The sequence below is a fragment of the Rhipicephalus microplus genome, chromosome 5 (assembly GCF_043290135.1).
Source record: "Rhipicephalus microplus isolate Deutch F79 chromosome 5, USDA_Rmic, whole genome shotgun sequence".
Classification (NCBI taxonomy): Eukaryota; Metazoa; Arthropoda; class Arachnida; order Ixodida; family Ixodidae; genus Rhipicephalus; species Rhipicephalus microplus.
This window is the reverse complement of record NC_134704.1, coordinates 52,456,113-52,477,297: the sequence shown is the minus strand read 5'-3', so window position 1 is coordinate 52,477,297 and position 21,185 is coordinate 52,456,113. Positions and strand designations below refer to the sequence as shown.

The 21,185-nt window shown below is 47.3% G+C and overlaps 1 protein-coding gene across 1 annotated transcript in view; it reads left to right on the top strand.

Annotated features, from left to right (window-relative positions):
- Positions 1–17,950: 17,950 nt before the first annotated feature.
- Blimp-1 (PR domain zinc finger protein 1) overlaps positions 17,951–21,185 on the top strand; it is a 175,205-nt gene continuing 171,970 nt past the window's right edge. The window contains exon 1 of the mRNA XM_075895453.1: positions 17,951–18,512. The gene's annotated coding sequence lies outside the window, so the exon portion shown is untranslated. The remainder of the gene's footprint in view (positions 18,513–21,185) is intronic.

Sequence of the window (21,185 nt, the reverse complement as noted above, 5' to 3'; positions counted from 1 at the left end):
GGCGCGTCAGACAGCATCCGGACGACGCCGAACCGTGTCAACAGCCCGGCCTTCCTCTCGCTCGGTGTGTGGCGCGTCAAGCAACGGCTCTTCTCGCGTGGGCTTCCTGGGACGTCGCCCGTGTTGACGTGCCGTGTTTGTCGACGCCCTTAAGCGCGCCGTCTCATTGTACAGGCTCCCTCAGTAGCAAGGATCACCGAACATCAAAATGGGAGGAAAACAACGGCAGTGAGGTTAACCGGTCTATAGGCAGCCGGTTTGCTACCCTTCGCATGAGACGGGGATGGGAGAGATGAAAGATGGAGAGCGACGCATTATATTATTTCTGTTACGCATTATTTCTGTTACGACTGAGTCAGTAACAGAAATGCTACGCTCTCTTCAACTGCCCACTTTAGCTGAACGACGGCAATTGACAAGGATGAAGTTCTTGTTTGTATTGTCAAAAAATAAATTAAACATAAACACAACAAAATACTTAACGCCACGCCGCGGAAGAAACCTAAGAAGTGTAAACGATTACACATACGAAGTGCCACAACAGCGTGTCAATGTATATGCCAATTCATTTTTTCCAAAAACAATTCGTCAGTGGAATGCTTTGCCATTACCACTGGTTCATCGTGATTGACTGGAAAAATTTGAGGAAGGGCTCAAAGATATTTTTCTGTAAGCGTGGTCTACTATGTTAATTTATTGCAATTTATTTGTATGCTTACTACGACTGCACTGTTTTTCCTTCAGCCTCAATGCCGGCGTTTCCAATGTATGTCATGTAACATTTCCAAGTTCAAGTGTTGCTGTTTAAATTGCTGTATGATTTGAATGTATTGATGTTTGTCATTCTTAGTATGTCCCACCCCTGTAACAGCCAAAAGGCTAACAGTATTTGGAAAATAAATAAATAAATGAATATTCAAAGCGATAGCTTCGGATGGCTCATAAGATGCGAAAATTGACCATGGCGTAAGTGTCAACACGAGTGATGCAGAAATCAAGGCATAATAACGAAGTGAATGACGATGAGTGAATGAAGCAGTGGGATCGTTCCGTGTTATCGTAAATAACCTGCGAAATTGACCCCTCATGCATGCATAAGAGCGATGACAAAGCGCTGCACAGTTCCAAACAACGTTTATTAATTCATAATGGTATTTTGTGTTGAGTTGCGACTTTCGTTTTGCCTTCATTATTACTGCTTTGTGCTATCGGATCTGGTCCTAAGTTGACAAATACAAGGTCTGTGCACGTTCCCTAGGTAGTTCATATCGAGACGTCCTCTGCTTCACAAGCCAGTCGTTGTTCGTGATCATCGTCTTCATCGTCATCAGCGTCATCTTCATGATGTATAGTGAGCTTGCATGTGCTGTGCCCTGATGGCAGAAAGATAACGTGTGATCTGGAACGCACTTGTTCAGTTTCATCAACTTCATCGAGGAACGGTGGACAGAGTTCGGCTCTAACGAGCTTTGCCCCTAAAAATTGTCATCGTCAGACGACGTCACAGCATGACGTCACCAATCACCGTATATGTGATGTCATTATGACGTCACTATGATGTCACAAAACGTGATGCCGTCATCACATGACATTGTCGCTTCGACAAAGAGGAGCCGATCGTGAACGCAGTGCAAAACGACGAGCAAGAAGCTTTCGAAAGGGGGCGGCGCGTAGAGCTTCCCTGTCTCTACACTAGAGGGAAATGTGGCGCTCTTGTCTATGGGAGCTGAAACGCACGGCGCTTCAGCGAGCACTGGAATTATGGGTGGAGCACGAATATGTCCAATATTCGTAGTTTCGGCTTCGTTTGGCTTTGCGTGGCTTGTAGCTGCTTTGTGACGAAACAAAAATCAGCAAATGTTCAGCAGTTGCACTTCACTACCTTAGTATTTTAGGCTCATCAATGGAAATCAGGTCTGCAAGTTTATAACTTTCCGTTCTTTCATTTGACACAAAACCAGAGCACCGCAATAAACAAAGCCACTATAGTGCGTCCGAGGCCCGCAAGCACGAAGACGGCAAATCCGTGTACCACATATCATGGAAACATGGTCGCTGAATGATCGCTGCGCCAGAATCTCCTCTGGTTAATAGAGGAAACTCTTATTGGGTGGTGGAGCATCAGTACATCGCTTGAGAAATAAAAGAAGACCGATTTTACCTCATAGTCGTGTTAGGCGAGTGCATAAGGTACCCCGTGAGTTATAATCGCCGGTCATTGTGTTACGGTTCTCAAAAAATAAACCGCGCAAGGGCGAGGCACGTAGTGTGCGCCCGCGTTTCCTCAAAATCGCTTCTTATGGCCAATGAGAGACAGAAGAAGTGCGTGATTGAGGTAATTCGCAACATTTTTCTGGTGAAGGGCTCTTTGATGAGTCACTGGTTGGGCCAACCCTGAAACCGAGCACGTGTAGAGAAGGGCGTTTAAGCTCCACTAATGTCATCGAAAATCTGCGTTAGAATTCAAGATAACATAGGATGGTCCTTCTTCTCCTCCTTTTCTACATTCCCAGTTTCAGTTTCCTATGGAATGTAGGGAAGGGTGTTTACGTTGTTGGGATAATTGCTTCCCGTTTCATTCATAGCACCATCACTTTGCAGATATGTTTCAAGAGGTGGTCTCTCAAACAGATGACTCTGCCATAGAGACCCATGTATGTGTATCTGGTGTTATATGAGAAACTTCGGTGTCTTGGAACATTTCGTCGGTGATTTTGACACCGCTGCTAAGCCAAACATAATGATTTGAGTAGTAACGACGAGCCTTAGTGATATGCGTATATGGACCTTCGCTTCGGTGTGTAATGAGAATCGCCCAATTTTTGTCGTCCATACCCGCTTATGATAGACCGTCGGATGACAATATGACCCGCCGACAAGCCGAGACCCAGAGGTACTTCGACCCCAAAACGCCATTCGTTCTGCTTGTGGAAGCATGTCATCGCACCTGATCGTTTGTTAAAGTATTTTAGGAGGGGGGTGGGGGTGATTGATTGATTGATTTGTGGGGTTTAACGTCCCAAAACCACTATATGATTATGAGAGACGCCGTAGTGGAGGGCTCCGGAAATTTTGACCACCTGGGGTTCTTTAACGTGCGCCCAAATCTGAGCACACGGGCCTACAACATTTCCGCCTCCATCGGAAATGCAGCCGCCGCAGCCGGGAATCGAACCCGCGACTTGCGGGTCAGCAGCCGAGTACCTTAGCCACTAGACCACCACGGCGGGGCGAGGGGGGTGGGGGTGAAGGGAGAATAAAGAACTGGGAAAAAACAAGCGTGCTCATTGAGCGTTCACCTCTGATTTTTTTTCTGTTTTTGCTCTGAGGGACCATACCATATGCTCCTTTAGAAGATTGCGTACATGGCTAACCAAGCTACAGATGATTGCGTGCGCGCGCAATTGGTGAAGGTGCCAGGAAAAAAAATTGGGAAAACAAAACCGAGCAGCTATGAGGGAGGTGGTGTGATGATTGAGGAAGCCGCGGAGCTCGTGGCGTTGCCCTCTTTCTTACTCTCGCTTCCTTGTGCCACCCCTTGCTATACTGCACCATACAATTAGGGCTATGCTATGCGTCACCCTCTCGCCCCTTGTTTTCCTAACCCCCCTTTCCTTTCCCTCGCCTAGCTCTACTATACCATACACGTGACTATATTTGTCCCCCCCTTTTTTCTATTTCTGTCATGTGTCTGTTGTTTATTTGTGTTTCTTTCTCTTTCCCTGTCTTTCTATATTTATTTCCTTTGTTTTATTTCATTTTTTTTTCATCTTCACATTTGTACTCGTTCTCTCACCTTCCATTTCTTTCTTTCTATGTCTCTCTCTCTCTCTTTATTCCCCCTCTCTCTGTACTCGCTCTTTAGCTGATCAGAGTTGTAGCATGCCACGCCATGCATATAAGCGCACGTGTTCTGCGAGCAAAGTACGAGACGAAGAAGTGGTTGAAGAAAGCGCTTGCCATTTTATGGCGATCATAGTTTTCTGTTGTTGCCGTACGGCCTGACGGAAAGCTTTAGCAGCTTTGCTGTAAAAGATTCAGGAACTCTTCCTCTATCGGAAAATGGGGATACGTGGGCAAGCGGAGCTTGCCGTGAGCCTGTGTAAAGAAATACCTTTTGTCGCCCCTCTAACCACAACAACTGAGACCTCATTCTTCCCTACGTTACGTATGCATACAATACGACCCCTCCCCCCCCCCCCCCCCCGGCGAGGAGAGGCTTTTCTCCTTTGTATTTACTATATGGTCGAGAATCATGGTCGCCGATCGACACCGTTCTTCCCTACCGACCCGACTCGTCCGTCAGAGGGCACGCGCCGTTTCCGAAGCTGCTCGATTTGCAGAATGTCGCCAACTATATAGCACGCTCCCTTACAAGTCAAGGAACTTATCAGGGAGTGCTAGTTTATTTATTTATTTATTTATTTATTTATTTGTTTAATTTGCCTCGCAAAATTTTTTTTTCTGTTTCCTTCCCCCATGCCGTAAATGGGACCTTGAACCATGTGCTTAGCAGTGCAATAATAATTCAGTTGCGAGTGGGACCAGTCAGGTGACGTTGAGTTAAGTCGCGCCTGTTGTGGACAAAAGTAAACTGTTTCACTCACTCACTCACTCACTCACTCACTCACTCACTCGCAGGCAACAACTATGGTCACTCGTTAATACCCAATCGAAAATGGGAATGGGGAAACTTGAGATGTCGATTCACCTCGACAAAAGATGCGATTTCCATATCGGAAACCGACAAGTACACGTTTGAGAGAGCTTCGACTGTTTTAAAACGACGGATACGATTACGCATGCCACTGGTGCTCCCTCGAGGGCAGCATTTCTGTGCGCTCGACGGCGCTGAACTTTTCCTTCGTATACCCGTCACCGAAATTTGCAAACTAAAGTAGACGAGTACTTTCTGGAGGCACCGCCAAAGGAGGTAAGTCTGCCAACACGGACACAAAGCGATGAGATGGAGACAGCATAAGTGTTGTCTGTTTCTGTTCTCTTGTGCCTGCGTTAGCAAATTATACCTTCTCTCATATGCGTCTCACCCAGCTGAACAAACTTGTCGTCTAGGGCTCGATGTGTCTATTTCTCGCATGACCGGCCATCATGCACCTTATACACCAATATTGGCCAGTAAGCATATTGCGTGTTCAGTGCAAAGAATCCGCTTTATCCGGTTTCGCTATAACAGCTCTATAATTTCGCCCTCACCTCTACTGAAACGCCACTTACTGTGTGAAAACAGATGACTGAAAGCATTCTGTTCAGCATCCTTCCCATCTGATGTTTTGTTGCTTTTGTGTGTGTGTGTTGTTGTTTTTTTTCCTCGTTGTGCGAGTGTTTCTTTTCTACGTATCGCTGTGTTCTCTTTCGACGTGTGTTGGCCGCGTGCACTTGGCCCATCCCTCGCGTTGGCGCGGCCGTCGTCATTGTTGGCTGCGTCCTGGTCACCGGCGCTACTTCCGGATGACCCAGTGTGGCTGTGGCAGTGCGTGCTGCAGTCGCGCCTTCCCGGCCACCAGGAGCGCGCGCGTAGCTAGTTTTTTTTTTTTTTGTTAACGTACGCGGTGGTCCGTGCACTCACAGTTGGTGGGCGAGCCCTGCACAAAACGTTGTTTTGATTCTTCCTTTCTATACGCCACTTCTTTCTTTTCCTCTCTCACGTCTTTGTTGTTATCGCTGGTTGGTTAGAATAAGCTGCCGTAACTGTGTTCACGTCTGGTTGAACTAATCGCCGCCGGTGGTAGGAATTATAATGCACAGAAAGCCACTTGGGGGCTCTGAAGACACACTGATTTCGTGACCGAGTCGTTGGTGGTTGGACGTTCCAAATGGTGGTGTGGCGCCGATTCGTTATTGTTATTTTTTTACTTGAGAGTGTGGTTTCGTGCATTCGACTGTCCGTTCGGTGTAAAAAGAACGAGTCGCTCTATGTATGTCGCCTGTACTACCTTACCCGAACCCACGTTGGTTTCGGCGAGTTGCGGAGGTGCGGAGAAATCTATACCCCTGTCACTGCAAGCACGATGCCCCTACCGCACGAACCCAATTCTGGAGCAACAAAGACGGCGCGTATGTATGATGGAGTTGCACCATCACTGAAATGCTAGTTTTCTTTTGGGTATTCTTGTGATTTATTGTCTCTGTTAAAGCGTTTGAAAGCTCTATCTACTCTTTTCCTCACGTCGAACGTAAAGTTACACACACACACACACACACACACACACACACACACACACACACACACACACACACACACACACACACACACACACACACACACACACACACACACACACACACACACACACACACACACACACACACACACACACACACACACACACACACACACACACACACACACACACACACACACACACACACACACACACACACACACACACACACACACACACACACACACACACACACACACACACACACACACACACACACACACACACACACACACACACACACACACACACACACACACACACACACACACACACACACACACACACACACACACACACACAAAACTCAAGGATGCACAGATGTGAAACGGGAGATCAATAATCATTAGAAGGGTGTCTTGCTGGGCGAGTTTGTAATGTTCTATAGGTAAACGTAGCGCGAAGGGCACTTGATATAGTTAGCGCTGAGTTCGTGCTCTCCCGTTTGTGTCTTTTGCGCTACGTTTAATTATGAATAATCACCTTCGTTTTCAACTTTCGATCTCTTAATGAACTTCCGCTTTGGACTTGCAATTTGTTTTGCTCGAAATAAAACACTGTAACTTCAAAAATATCAAGGAATGCAACATTGCCTCGGTTCAATCTCAATACGATCATTGTGTCCCAATAACAATTTTGTTTCCTTGTTTTTCGTCGTCGTACAGGACCAAGAGGTTCATGGCAAGACGACGATGTGCATGTCGGGAAGATTGCGCAAGCATTTGTACGGTAAGAACAGACTTTCAAGTTTTTTGGGACGTTGCTGCACTAAAATGAACTTTGCGTTAAATGCGCTTTCCCTCATTTGGCGTGGTTACCACCATAGATAAGATCTAATAATTAGGAGCTGCACGATCGCTCACGCGCTTGATAATCGAGCGGCTAAACAGCACATGCGCAGCTCGTGACTCTAGTAGCTCGAGCGTTATTAACAGTTCACTTTATTATCGCCCTTTCACTCCCCTTTGTGCTGAGACCTTATCAATTCGGCGTTTACGCAGGCGAATGAATAGCCTAAATGAACATATTCACGACGTGGCCTTATTCGTCTTTCGAGTTAGCAAGTAGTTTTATTTGCTGTAGTCAATCATATTAAACTAGGCCAATCAGCGGCACGAATCACCCGCCGTCGTGGTCAGCTAGCTGGTCATGGTGCTCAACTGCTGATCCGAAGGCTGCGGTTTTGAATTTCGGCTCTGGTTACCGTGTTTACACTGGAGGCGATAATGCCTTGAGGCTTGTGTACTTAAAATCAAGTACACGCTACGGAACCACAGGTGGTCGACTTTTTCAGAGGCCCTTCCGCTAAGGCATCCCTCATAATCACATCGCACTTTTGCGACGTACAGTCAGTAAAGTGCTCAACTCGGCTGTCTATAACGACGGAGCGTCGCGCGCGGAACAGCACGAGCGACATCTGCAGTCGCAAGTACGCCACATCTGAGCATGCGCGGCGCCAATGATGTGCCTGCCCTGCAGTTTCCACCCTTGTTTATCTCTGCGGCTGCGATGGCTGTTTTGGCCGTCGATGCGCTGTCAACATTAAAAACTTGAAATAAAACAACAACAAAAAAGAAATATTCTCGCTTCGTGACATTATATCACAACGACAACGGTTTTACTTCGCCTTTCTTTCTTTTTTCTTTCGCGAAATCGCTCAGAGGGCTTTCGACGGTCAAAGCGGTTGTTGCATCCGCGCCGATAAACAGGAATCAGTATTGCAGCGCAGGCCCATCACTGGCGCCGCGCATGCTCAGATGCGGCGTATTTTGCGACTGCAGATGTCGCCCCTGCTGTTTCGCGCACGACGCTCCGACGTTAATAGACAGCCGAGCCGAGCACTGTACAATTGCGTATCCCGCCAATTGTTTACGTCTTTCTGCGCACACCTGCTGTGATGCGCGACTCCGACGCGCCGCTAGTGGAACGACGAAAAGAAAGAAAGAGGAGTTGGTGCAACGGCGCTTACGCGCGCTGTTGCGCGAGCGAGAGCGAGCGATACAATGTGTCGTGACCCCCTCCCCCTTCCACACAACTCTCCCCCTCACCCTACACACACCCAACAACAGTGCGCTGCGGCGCGACGCCGGCATGCAATCGCTTCCGCGTCGGCCCTTCCCACTCCGGGCTGGGACCCAGTGAACTTGGCACATAGACCGTGAAGCCGGCAACGCATGCATAGCCGCCGTAAAGTGTCGGCATACCGGCGCGCACGCTGCTGGCTCTGTCTCTCTCTCGTCCCAGTCGAATCCTCCTCTCCCCTTGGCCGCGCCGTTCGCGCCATCGCCGCGGCGTAACAAACGCGTGCTGCACATCGCAGCGCACGAACGCTATGGAATGATGGGAAAAGAAAGCTGGCGGCGAAAGAAAAGCGAAGGACGTGCCACGCGCGCACACACACACGCGACCCAGTAACAAGCGAGTACGCCCCGGGAAGGGGGGGGGGGGGGGGGTTTCAAAGGCGTGCGCCTAGGTGCTCCCGTGTGAGCCGCTCGTGGGGGTCACTGTGAGAGAAGAGCCAGCCGCGCCGCTGGATCAGGAAGGGATGGGTACAGCGTAATCCCGTTGGGTCGTGCTTGGATTGTGGATATAAGAGGATGATGAAGCCAGAAAAGGAGGAAGTACTTAAAATCGCGGCTAATGACCGGGACTTTAGGTCATCGTATTTTATCGTGCAGCAAGCGTATTAGTTGTACGTTATTTTGCCTTTTTTTTCCCCTCGGAGATTAGCTGAACTGGTTGTAAAAAAGATCTCCGTTGATATTAACAAGAAAAAAATGATAATCTTTCGCGTTTGGTGCGTATTGCGTTTGTTTAAAGCAGAAACAGTGATGGTGTTGGAGTGTATTCACTCACTCACTCATTCATTCACCACGTGGGATAAAACGCCTCACAAGACGATGATACAGGTGCAGTCTGTAACGTAAGAGCTTCCTTTCGGTCTGTCGGTACTTTATATTTCCCATTAGAAAACCGCTAAGTGTGCTCAATAAACATAGAGCAGCTGTGCCTTTGCAGTCGTACGAAATCTTCATTTGACCTGCTCTATAGGCTTTCAATTTTTCGCCTCCCCCCCCCCCCCCCCCTGTGTGCGGTCAACGGGTTTCCCGTGAAACGTTATTCCGATAGCCGCCGACGGGTCTTATTTTTTTTCCACGCAGGGAGCAATCATTGCGGTCTTAGAAGGGTGTTCCGGAGTAATTAGTCGCAATTTCGAGCCATCTTCGTCGAAGCGAGTACCAGCCCTCCCGAACTCTTGCTCTTTTGCCTTCTGCTACCTCTTCGAAATGCTCTCACTCGCGGGACAGTGTCCCCGCATGATAAGAGCGACGTCGAAGTGTCGTCATTATCGGCGGCCTCCACCAAAGAGCGTTCGGGAATTCGCCATTCCAGTTCCCGAGTACATATATAAAAATGTAAACGCGCAGAATCTTAAGTGGAAGTACACTGTTTGGGAATTATGTTTCAAGAGGAAGGAGGAGATTAGGGATTCATTAATCAAGCGCCGAATTATATCGACTTGACGCGCTGCGGCCCGCAAAGTGGGAGGCGAAGGTACAGCTCGCCATGGGGCGAGTAAGTGAGCAAGAAAGAGAGCTAAAAGGAGAGAGCGGGAGAACGGCGCATATCACGTTGCAGCGGGCAAGTTGAGCTCGTTGATATTCGAGGTATAAGGTGAACGGCGTGCCCGCGCAGCACGCAAGCCGCTGCTGCGAGTTACACAAAACAAAGAAGAGCTCGTCAGCTATACATGTTTGTGTGTACGCACACGTTGAGGAAGTATGGCGGGGAGAATGTGTACAAGGAAGGTGAACGAAGGGTGGAAGCGAACTAGGGACGAAGAAGAAGATGCGGATGAGTTAACCGGCGGGGAGAGGAAGAGGTTAAAGAGATGATGGCGGCCCTGCCTCTCAGAGGAACGCCGCGCCGTCGCTGACTTGCACCGGGACCCTGCTGTTGTGCGCGGCTTCTCGGAAGAGTTTTGAGAGCGCGCCCCAAACAAGCTTCCCCTCGGCGCCGCGTGAACTTTCGGCGCGTGCCGTTGCGAAGAAGTGTGCGGCCTGTGAGAGGAGGAGTGAGGAGGAGCGGGTTTGTGGATAGTGGCGCAGTGGTATAACTCCGTGAGGCGATTCCACCGGTCAGCTTCTTCCTCTTCACTCCTTTCTTTTCTTGAGTGGATGCGCGAGGAAGAAGATGAAGGCCGTCTTGAGTCTCGCTCGCAACTGTGTACAGCGGCTAGGCCGGGCCCCTGAACGGCCGTCGAAAGAGAAACAAAAATGACCAGTTGGCCGATCGAATGTCGGTGATGGCGTGAGGAAGAGTTTTGCGCTTCCGGTGCGCTTTCGTGCGGCATGCCCGAGTTTGTTTTCGGAGCGGTGCGGTGGTCATGTCCGTTGCTCGGTCGGGCGGCGCTTCGGCTTTCTTTCATACCGTCTTCGCTTCTCGGACAACTTTGCCGCAAATTTTGCTCGCACAAATATATATATATATATATATATATATATATATATATATATATATATATATATACGCTCACCTTCGGTGTTATTGATAAACGAGTGGAATGCCCGTCCGCGTATAGTATTACAAGCATGAAGGGGTTAAGTTTTACAGCGAAAGCTGTTATGAGATCGCAACTAGGGTCACGCGCAGTTGACCGCCGCCGCCGCCGGTGTCCGTAACCACATCGAAAATAGAAAAAAAAACTTAGCACTAAAGACACAGTGGGGCTAGAAACCCGAGTGTGCTGGGTGACAGCCCAGTATTATACCCCTGTGCTACGCTGGTGCTTGTGACTTGTTGGCAAACTTGCCTTAGGCAGGCGTAGTGTCAGGAAAGCAATCGCGTCAACACGGCTCATAAAGCGCGTTTTAAAACAGCGGAAAAACAGCCAGTCGTCGCACAATGCGATTAGCGTAACGAGTGGGCTGTCTAATGCTCTAACCCATTACAAAAGCTTGTTGTTGTTCCCCTATTAACTGTGGCTCATACCTACTTCAGCCATAATTCCTCATCGTCGCCAGCCACTGCATGAACAATTGGCACGAAATTCCTTGCATGTGTTTAGCGGATAGCACGTTTCTCAGCAGAATGACAAAAGATAGCGTAGCGAATGCCGGCCTACTACCCAAAAGTTTATTATTAATGCCCTAGTGGCTATCAAGCAAGTGTGCTTGCAATAGTTACCCTATGATTGTTTTGAAAAGGCTCTAAAAGGCATTTCTTCTAGCTTTCGTAGTGACTGTGCTGCGCTTTCTACGCAGGCCTGGCGTTTATTTTTTGTAATCAGCTTTACTATACAATTTAATGGGCAATCTTGCCATATATTAGCTGAATTCTCTCCGATCATAAATAGATTTCAATTATTTTATATAGTTATGTATGTTTTGTTAACTTCGTACTTTGCCATGCATTCAATTATCACACCTATCGTGCTGTGCCCGCCCTTCTATTATTGCATTGTGAGACTACTTCGTTTAGAACAAATGGTGAACGCTTTAAACCACCAAGAGTGCACCATACTATACTTATTTTCTTAGAAAAAGTGGTTAACGATTTTGTTTACTTGGTACTTTACTATATGAGAGAGCTTCAAGCCGTCCCGCGGGCTGTACAAATGTTTTGTAACCGAAAGCTGTGTTTAGATAAAGTGTTCAACAATTTCGAGTACTAGGTACTCCACTGTGAGGGAGTGGAAAGCCGTGCAAATCTACTAGTGATAAGTTAACTGCGCATTAACGATGGTACAACCCAGCTAGTTTGAACACGAGAAACGTGTAAACTGAGTAACGATTTAGAGTACCAGGTATACTTTACCATGGGAGACCTTTTCCATATCGATTGTTTCTTACCTCAGTAACTTCCTTTGTTGGCTGAAAGAATGTGCTGTTGTTATTCCTCTTATGTAGTGCAAGTTCTTGGGCGTTTAGTTACGCGAATGTAGTGAAACATTTAAAAATTGATATTCAGACGCTTCCTTTTTTTTTTTTGATACGTCGCTCTTTTAAGTTGACTTTTTATTAAGTGAAGGTACAGCCTGTATAACGACGCGCCCACAAAGAAGACGGCTGTGTAAGGCTCGTCAATAAGCAAAGGTGTTTCAGTGACGAGTAAATAAAAACGCGAAGTCGGATTTTAAAGTGTACTCTCTGAATTGCGAAAGATTGGTATACCTTATACCGATTTATGCACTTCAATGAATCATTTATTATCTTACTTTTCGAACATTTGGTGGTTGCTTGGTTGCGGCTATATGTATAAACTTCTGCAAGCTGGGCCAACTGGTAGTTTGGGACACCTGCGTGTGGTTGGCCATCGCTCTACCGGAGCGATTATTCTTTTCCCCTCTTCTGCAGGGCAGGTCATCCCCATGTGTCGATCGGATCAATGGGATTAGTGTCGCGTATGAAACACGTTGGGTTAAGGAAGCGTTTAAATGAAACACAACCTGCCTCCCGTGTCTTAAAGATGCGTTTCAAACAAACGTTCACTCGAGTAAACGCTACATCGAGTTTCGCTTCAAACCGTTCTTTCCAGCACCCGTGTCAACGCCCGTTTAACCGGGTCAACGCCGTGCACACCTCTGCTGTTTCGCGTCCCATCAGGGTTCCCTTCAAGGACGAGTCCATTTTTTTATCATTCGCGTAAATGGAGCGTATAGGCTGACTTGGTTTTTTGACTCCGTATTTTTGACAAAATCAGCTCACTTTTTTTTTCATGGCGAAATATGTAGGCAGGATTGTTGTCGAGAAACATGACCACGCATAACCTTCCGTGTATCAAGCTGTCTATTATTGCTACGGCAGTGTAGGGAAGAAGAGGGCAAGGGGATTAGCCATATTCACATTCTGTTTGCTACCCTGCACTGGGAGGAGTGGCAAACGTGATTCATATGATATTGATATGTGGGGTTTAACGTTCTGAAACCACCATATGATTATGATAGACGCCTTAGTGGAGGGATTCAGAAATTTAGACCTACTGGGGTTCTTTAACGTGCACCCAAATCTAAGCACACGGGCCTACAGCGTTTTCGCCTTCATCGAAAATGCAGCCGCCGCAGCTGGGATTCGATCCCGCGACCTGCGGGTCAGCAGCCGAGTACCTTAGCCGCTAGACCACCGCGGTGGGGCGAGATATAAACGTGTGAAAAGAGAAAGGGAACGGAAGAAAAGACGAGCACCAGATGCACGCTAGCTTTAAACATCGTCCGAGGAAGATCCTATATCTTTCCGACGACCAAGAAACGTAAACAATAGCAAAGATGAACCCATAGTATTCACAATGCGTCGTTTGATGGTGTAACAGGGCACTGAATGCGTTTATAAATGACATATTTCATTGATCACATGCGATCGATGAGATATGTCATTTAGAAGCACACTCAGTGCCTTGTTACACCATATATCTACCGCCAACATTAGAACATGTGGAAAGAGACATAAGCCTCCTTTCTAGTGTGCGTGTGTTTATCAGAGTGCAGCGATAAATGCCTGCAAACCTGTGGGCTGAGGTATATGAAGCGATGAATGGTGAAAAAGAAGATTCAAGCGATGTCATTAGGGGGCATCATATGTACGACTGCAGATATTGCCTTCGGTCGTTATTCCAGCGTCTGGGAGATCTCTGCGCACTCTTTCGCCGAAACGGTCGCGCTTCTAGCATATCCGCGCCATTAGCTTTCGTTACATTTTTTTAGCCCTACGATGCCGCTTTTAGCCAGCAGCAATCGTTATTTTTCTGATGTGGAGAATTGTAAACTATTTTTTAAATATCTTTTTCCACTGCAGTTTGGATACTTTTCTATTAGAGCCTCGAGTCAGCCATCCCTATATTTACCAGTTTACGACTTCGCCATCTTCATTTTCCGTGTCCGAGCCTTCTTCCTCGACGCGGGGCGATGAGAACTCGTCCAATCAGCCGAATCCAAGGTAGCACCCAGTTTTGTTGTTACTCATTTCCTCCTCCTCCTTCCCATCGTCGTTCCCGCGAATTTCCTACCATTCGTGTTGCTACCTGCGATAACAACATACCTCCATCCCATTGCCTGCCCGCTAGCCTCTAAAGCCGCCCCCCCCCCCCCCCTAAGTACGCTCACTTCGCCAGAGCACCTGCGTTCACATCGCATCACCGCAGCCACAGCAGCGACAGGTGAGCTGCAGAGCGGGCCCGAAACGAGAGTTTCGTAACCGGGCTAAGTGGGCGCGCCGTCTGCTACAAAACACAAGTACCAGAAGCAAGGTAAATAGATGGGGTAAGGGAGGGACGTTGCCGAAAACGCACGCAAACAAGCGCACATTGAAGTGAAGATACAGCGCTCAGACTTCTCTGAGAGGAGAGACGCCGCAGGCGGACTACTATATACAATAGCAATGACTCCGAGCAACGGCGTTGTTGGTTCCTGGTCCAACCCGCGCCATCTCTGAATCTCCGGAGAAATAAAAAAAAAGAAAAAGGAAAGGAGAAAAAGCTGTAGCGGTAGTCGACGCCGGCGACGTCTCCGGCCCGCACGGTCACTGCGGGAACAGCGAGAGATGCGATGCGCGAGGCCAAAAGATGGCAAGGATGCGCGGAAGGAAAGAGTAGAGAGTATCGCCGCTGAACGGGGTGATGGCGACGTGACGCGCGCAGTATCCCTCCGCTACGCGGCGCGAGCGTCCTCTTCCCCATAGCGGGTGCACGGGCTTTTTCTGCCGCTAGTGAAGAGAGAGCGGCGGCAACTGGAAAGAGTATGGCGCTGCTGTAACGTTACAGCATAGCGGGGACGGTGTGTCCCCGCGCCCGCCTGGCCTCGACGGGGCCACCGGCATTTGCTGATTCTCTATTCCTTTTTTTCCTTGTCTGTTTCGTTTGCTTTTTGTTCACGGACGCAGCAGTCACTGGGTCACTGGGCACGCCGGTCTCCTGTATCGCCCACCCCTCTGCTCGCGCTTATTTTTTAAATCTCTGAAACGTCCCTGCTGTCCCTCTTTTTCGCGGTCTTTTTTTACATGCTACACAGCTGATTCGTGATCTTATTTGTGTTTATTTTTGGAGGGCACATAATTTTCTTCCGTAGACAGGAAGTGAAAATAATATCGCTATGACGGGGTTATGTAACTTCTGATGGCCGCCTGCGGTGACTACTGTCAGCGCAACAAAGGAAAGAAAAATTCTATGGTACAGAACACCAGAATGTTCTGGATAGACGTGCGGGTATAATACGAATGTTGTTTCTTTTTTTGTTTTCACCGTTGTAGTTGAAAATAAAGCAATCTTCAATTGACAATAAATATACGAAAGAAAACAAGGTGAAACGGGGATGATATGGTTAAATTGGATAGAGTATACTTCTCAAAACAACTGACTTGCCAGCTTGACAGTGTGGCTATTGTGTCTAGTGCAAGAACGCGTTCGAAATTATGACTGTCACGCTTTTTATTTCTCCCTTTTTCACTCCACCAAGCCTGTAAGGAGCCGCAATCTAGACAAAGAGTGCGCAAACTGCCCGCTCCCCCCTCCCTCCGCCCCTGTCTCTCAATACCACTTCCCTCGATGCGCATCAAATGTGAAGAACAAAGCAAATTATTGAATAACCTCCAAAATTTTGCATAAATGCAGCGAATAATTGTGATATTCCGAAGTGCGCAAATTCAAAAACGAGAGCAATGGTCTGAGAATGATGGATAAGAGGGAAGCCTGAAAATAATGTTATGCACTGTAAATAAAGTGAATACTGTCTATTGGTCGCTGTTAGGCTCTGTAAGCGGCTTCACGCCTGTACGTAGAATGTTTCTTGTTTATTCAGCAGTCAGCCTGGGTTTGTTCCTGACTGCAAGACACTTAATAACGTAAACATTCCTGCTTATGTTGCTTGAAGAGCGTTAACACATCTGCTTAGCAATAGCGCAAGCCGTTTTGCCCTCTATTGAAGGTAGACTTACAATGAGGCGTGTCAGTTTAACATATGTTTATCTTGTTGTTTTCATAGAGAGTTTTGTCACGGTGTAATTAAGAGTAAATACTGTTACACTTCTCTCCAAAAAAAAAAAAAGGCTTCACTGCGCTGCAGGAATTTATTGTGGGAAAGTTTACCCAGCCATAATATGCAGCCTGTAAAGCAATTTTCATCTCAAGGACGCCTGCCTACTTTAGATCATGGCTGTTGTATCTGCGCACCTATACACCGATCATTATTAAACTGAATACACGAAGCAAATTTGCGTGTGTATTTATGACAACACCAATTACTATGCCTAAGTGCTGGCTTTCGAAATGATAAAAAATAACATCAAATAACAAGCAACAGCATGGCGTTGCGTCAATTTTTAAAATGATAATCGAAACAAAGCTATCACATCAATACGTCTCTTTGCTTTTAGGCTAGTCTATGACGCTGCTCTATGCATACTTAGCCATTTCACTCCGATGTCAACACATTCTCACTGATGACGGCCAGTTACTCCGAATAAAAAACGATCGCTTCTTTTACTGCTGTTAATCAAGACGTTAATTTGAGTTTGTAATGCTATGACCGTTTTTACAGAACTCATCATACAATGATGAACCTTTCATTGTGTTAATGATGTAAAAGTTACGACTATTCAAGTGACTTCGCTAAAAAAGTGAAAAGTAGTATCAACATGTTGCGTTCGGGTTTCTTTCATGCAGCAAGAATCTAACCATTCATGCTAACATATCTTCCAGCGAAAATAAAACGCGAGAAAGGTGAGGTGTTTCTGTGTATCACGCGGGCTGGTCACGGGAGAGAACTACTTGCTCGACAGTGAGCTTCAAACTACAGAATGGCTCACATTCTCCCACTTCTACTTATTAAAAAAAAGGGAGGCGCGTTTTCATCCAGACCCCACTTCACCGTCCTCCTAAAGCACGATATGACTATCGCATCCCCTTCACCGGAAAGACCAACAAAAACACGCAGCGACTCGTGCATGTTTTCCCATTTGGCGGCCAAGCTCTTTCTCGTTCCGGCCTCTTCTTGGCTCAGGGAGGCGAGCGAGTGAAGGCCAGCTCTTGCCACTTGTGACACACTACTCCAGAGAAAGAAATAAAGGTGAGAGCGCCGGCGAGAGACGGGCGAGCCTAATCACGAGGAGAGGAAGAAAATATCTGAACGCAACGGAAGGAGACGCCTCGAAACGAGGAAGTCACGGAGCGGAGCGCGCAACACTGTTAGAAAGAGAGAAAGAGAGAAAGGCGCGTAGAAAGAAAGAGGGACGAGACAGCCAGGATAGACAGAAGGGTACGCAGTGCGAGACGCGCAGCGCTGAACGAGACAGAAGTGAGGAGAGGATGTAGCGAAGCGCGGAGGAACGCTGCTCTTCCGAAGAGGAATGGAGGAAGGAAGCGGACGAAGAAAGGAAGAGAACGGCGCGTACTTCCTCCCGGATCAGTCCTCTCGGTGCGCGTGCGCCGCGCAGCTAGCCGAGATGCTCCGGAAGATGAGCAGGTGCGGTCAGGGGGCCACGGGCGACACCGATTGGGTGAGGAGGCGAGTCGCTCGATGACGTGGGAGGAGTTGCAACGCTCCCCATTGGCCCAGTCTGGGCGCCGGTAAAAGGCTGGTACCGCCGCGACCCCCCCCCCCCCCCCCCCCCCGACTACTGCTTCCCTCCTCGCACGGAAGGAAGCGAGCCACGCGCGCGCGCCCTTGCGGAGTACTTAAACAAATTCGTGATGGTGGCAGCGTTTTGAACGAATCTGGGTCCCAGCCAGTAGAGAGGTGTGCGGTGCGTGGCGGTGCACGTGCGTTCTCGAGGTTCGCGGATCGAGAACTATAGGACTGAATCAACGGAACGAAGCAAACGAATTGACGTGACATTGTGTTCTCCAATCTTGGTGCGGTGAAGTGAACAAACAACTCCGAGCGACGAACTTCCAAGAGGAACTGCGAAAGGAACGCCGGTGAACTTGTGTGGTACCCGTGTGCCTGGAACGGGTTGAAGCGAAGGAAGCGGTGACTTGTACTGGACCCTGGAACACCAGGCCACCGGCCCAACCAGGATGAAGTGACAGCGGTTCTCGGGCTGTGTGTGTGTGTGTCTGGGTGCGTGCTTGGATTTAGCCCCCATCTTGTGTTCTTGTTTATTTTTTCTCCACACCTTTCGTACCCTTGACACCTTAATTTGGTTTGATTTGGTGTTGTGTGTGTGAGTGCGTGAGTGAAGAGATTTGACCGAGGTGTGAACCTATCGGATTGATAACTGTGACAGCGAGTGATCTTGTGGACCTTGCTCCTGTGGATGCCACGCTGGAAGCCTGAGTTTTTCGGTAAGTTAGCGCCTTTCCTATTTCTTATACCTTATTGTTCAGAGATATCAACGTGAAACACCATTTATAAGTTGCAACGATGGACGTCACATAATCACAACTGCATTGCGATGCGCAGGCCAACACAACCTTTCGAATGGATGCTCGAGCTTTGCCTTCACTGCGTGACACATATGTTTGTAGGCGAAGATACCTTCTTGCTGCAAATTGAAATTAGGTACGAGTGCTCTTGTGTATCTGGGCGAGCCGGTGACCTGCATTCGGCGGTTTCATGCTGTTATGAAGTCGCGTCAGGAAGCGGGTCTCTTTTCGTTGTCATCACAGAAGTGCTGTTGTTATTCCATTGCCACAACAATTTTTCTTACGATTGGATGACTTCAAGGCAGTAGCTGTTATCAAACTACAAATCGTTTGCTTAAGCATCTTTTGCTTATCAGTGGCGTCAGCTGAATTCAAATGAAGTCAGCAAAGTCGGGCACTGTTCTATTGCTGGCGATCTAGTTTTCTTAGTGGAAGCCAACAGGTTGCTGATGTGTGCAATACGGTCTGAGACGATCTTCACGTGCGGCTATAACACGGTTGTCAGCTTCATCGTCCTGTTTCCACTAACAGCTTTTGATTGTAATTAGCACTGCCATTCTGTTTATATCAGGTCCTTCCTTTGCATAGCCTCCTCTTTAAATCAGAAATCTTAGATTGGGGCGTGTGAGATGTATTCGCTGTATTTTGGCTAGACGTGGCAATCTTGCTTTAGTCTTAATAATACGCGTTTTTAGAGTGAATAAGGTCGTCGCATCACACGCTGGCAGTTTAAAACAGTGAGCGCTAAAATTTTTTTCTATCTATCTTAGAAATTAACTATATGGCTAACAAAATCAGGTCAACGTTTTCTTTACTGTTTTTTTTTCATTGAGCCAGATGCTTTTTTTCGGGCCTTCTTCTGTTTATGCAAGAGGTTGCAAGGAATGAACTCAAAGAAAAATAAGAGCTGTGCCAACCTGCACTGTGAATTTTCGCAGTGTCTCGTTGCGTAATTAGCGTTAATATTTAACCCGAATCTTTCATGTCCTTGTCTTCTCTAACATCTGTGTAGAGGCAAATGCCTAGACACTGGTAAATGCCTGCCCACCTGCAACCAGATGGGCAGTTCAACAAGAGACACAAAAATGCGCCTTCATGAACGAAACTGGCCATGCGTCGTCCAGCTGCCTCACCAAACAGACCAAAGACGCATTCGCCGGCGCAAAGCTATAGACCGACCTATACTCGTCACAATGGCCTAGTGGTTGTGGCGCTCAACGGCTGACCTGAATGTTGCGGGATCGAATCCTTATTTTGGACGGCTGCGCTGCGATGAAGGGGAAATGCCAGAAGCTCGTGTGGTTAGATTTAGGTGCACGTAAAGGAACCCCAGCTGGTCGAAATTTCAGGAGCCTCCCACTACGGTGTCTCTTGTAAAGATATGGTCACTTTGGGACGTAACACCATCGCCATTTTTATTATTGCTGAACTATAGACCATCCGGCTACCCGCCAGCACCAGTTCTCATGTTTGCCCGTGCACTGGAACCTGCGAATAGCTCGAAAGGTGGTCGCGTCAGGGTTTCAAACAGAGTTTCTATTGTTTGAAGAGTACCATCTCACATTTTCAGGCTATCGTATCAAGCAACATCCTAGGGTAGCAGGAACGCTCACTGGTAGAACAGTATCTGCGCAACGAAATAAAGACAGACATATTAATCGGTCATGAGAACGAATGAACGGAATAATCTTTTCTATTTTCCTTCTTCTTAAATTTTAACAAATTCGCAATTAGTGGAATGTGTAGGCTATTTAAAGCGTTTTTGACGGCGTATACATAACTCAGTGTGTTGCGTATACATAGGGAAAACTAAGGCAGAATATAAAGAGTGCTGTCTTCAAAGGGGTCTTTATTTTGCGGAAGAGCAAAGTATGTGTGGGTAGGAAATGATGAGCAAAAAAGCTCTATCGCAACATTCACTGATCTCATTGACACTCATTTATCGATGTACAGTTTCTCGAATTGAACTTACGTCGTGGTCTTCTTATTATAGTTATCTATAAACGGCAAACGCGCTTTCAATTTTCCATATCACTGATAGTATGTCTTACACGGTACCACTGAGGATTGGTGCTGATTTCGCTACGTATACACGGATTGCAACAAAACATGAAACAAAACTCATTTTGAACCGCGCAGCTGAAAAATTTATGCATGTCATTGCAATATTTCCAGATATTTCATGACGTAATTGATATTATTAAGTCTATTTATTTATTAAATATTGACCATATATTCCAGTAAGGATCGTACTGTAACATGTGGAGTTGTTTTAAAGTGGCAATCGAAACGTTTCGGTAAATATGACAGTGAGCCACTATGCCCATTTTCGTGATTACTTAACTAGAGCGTCACTGCGCTTTAAAAAAATCGACCCTACAGAAGTTAGTGCTGAATCATCCACGTGTGAACGAGTAAACGAACCAGTACTACTGATGGTCACGTATATAGTAACGCCATTTATCCGCGTCAGCTAGCGCACGGTCGACAAGTTTTAATTATTACACGAATCGGCGGTCGTGTATTGTAAACGGACGCAACCAATTCACCACCGGCCTTGCTTACACGATTGCATAACCACTGTACTCGCTC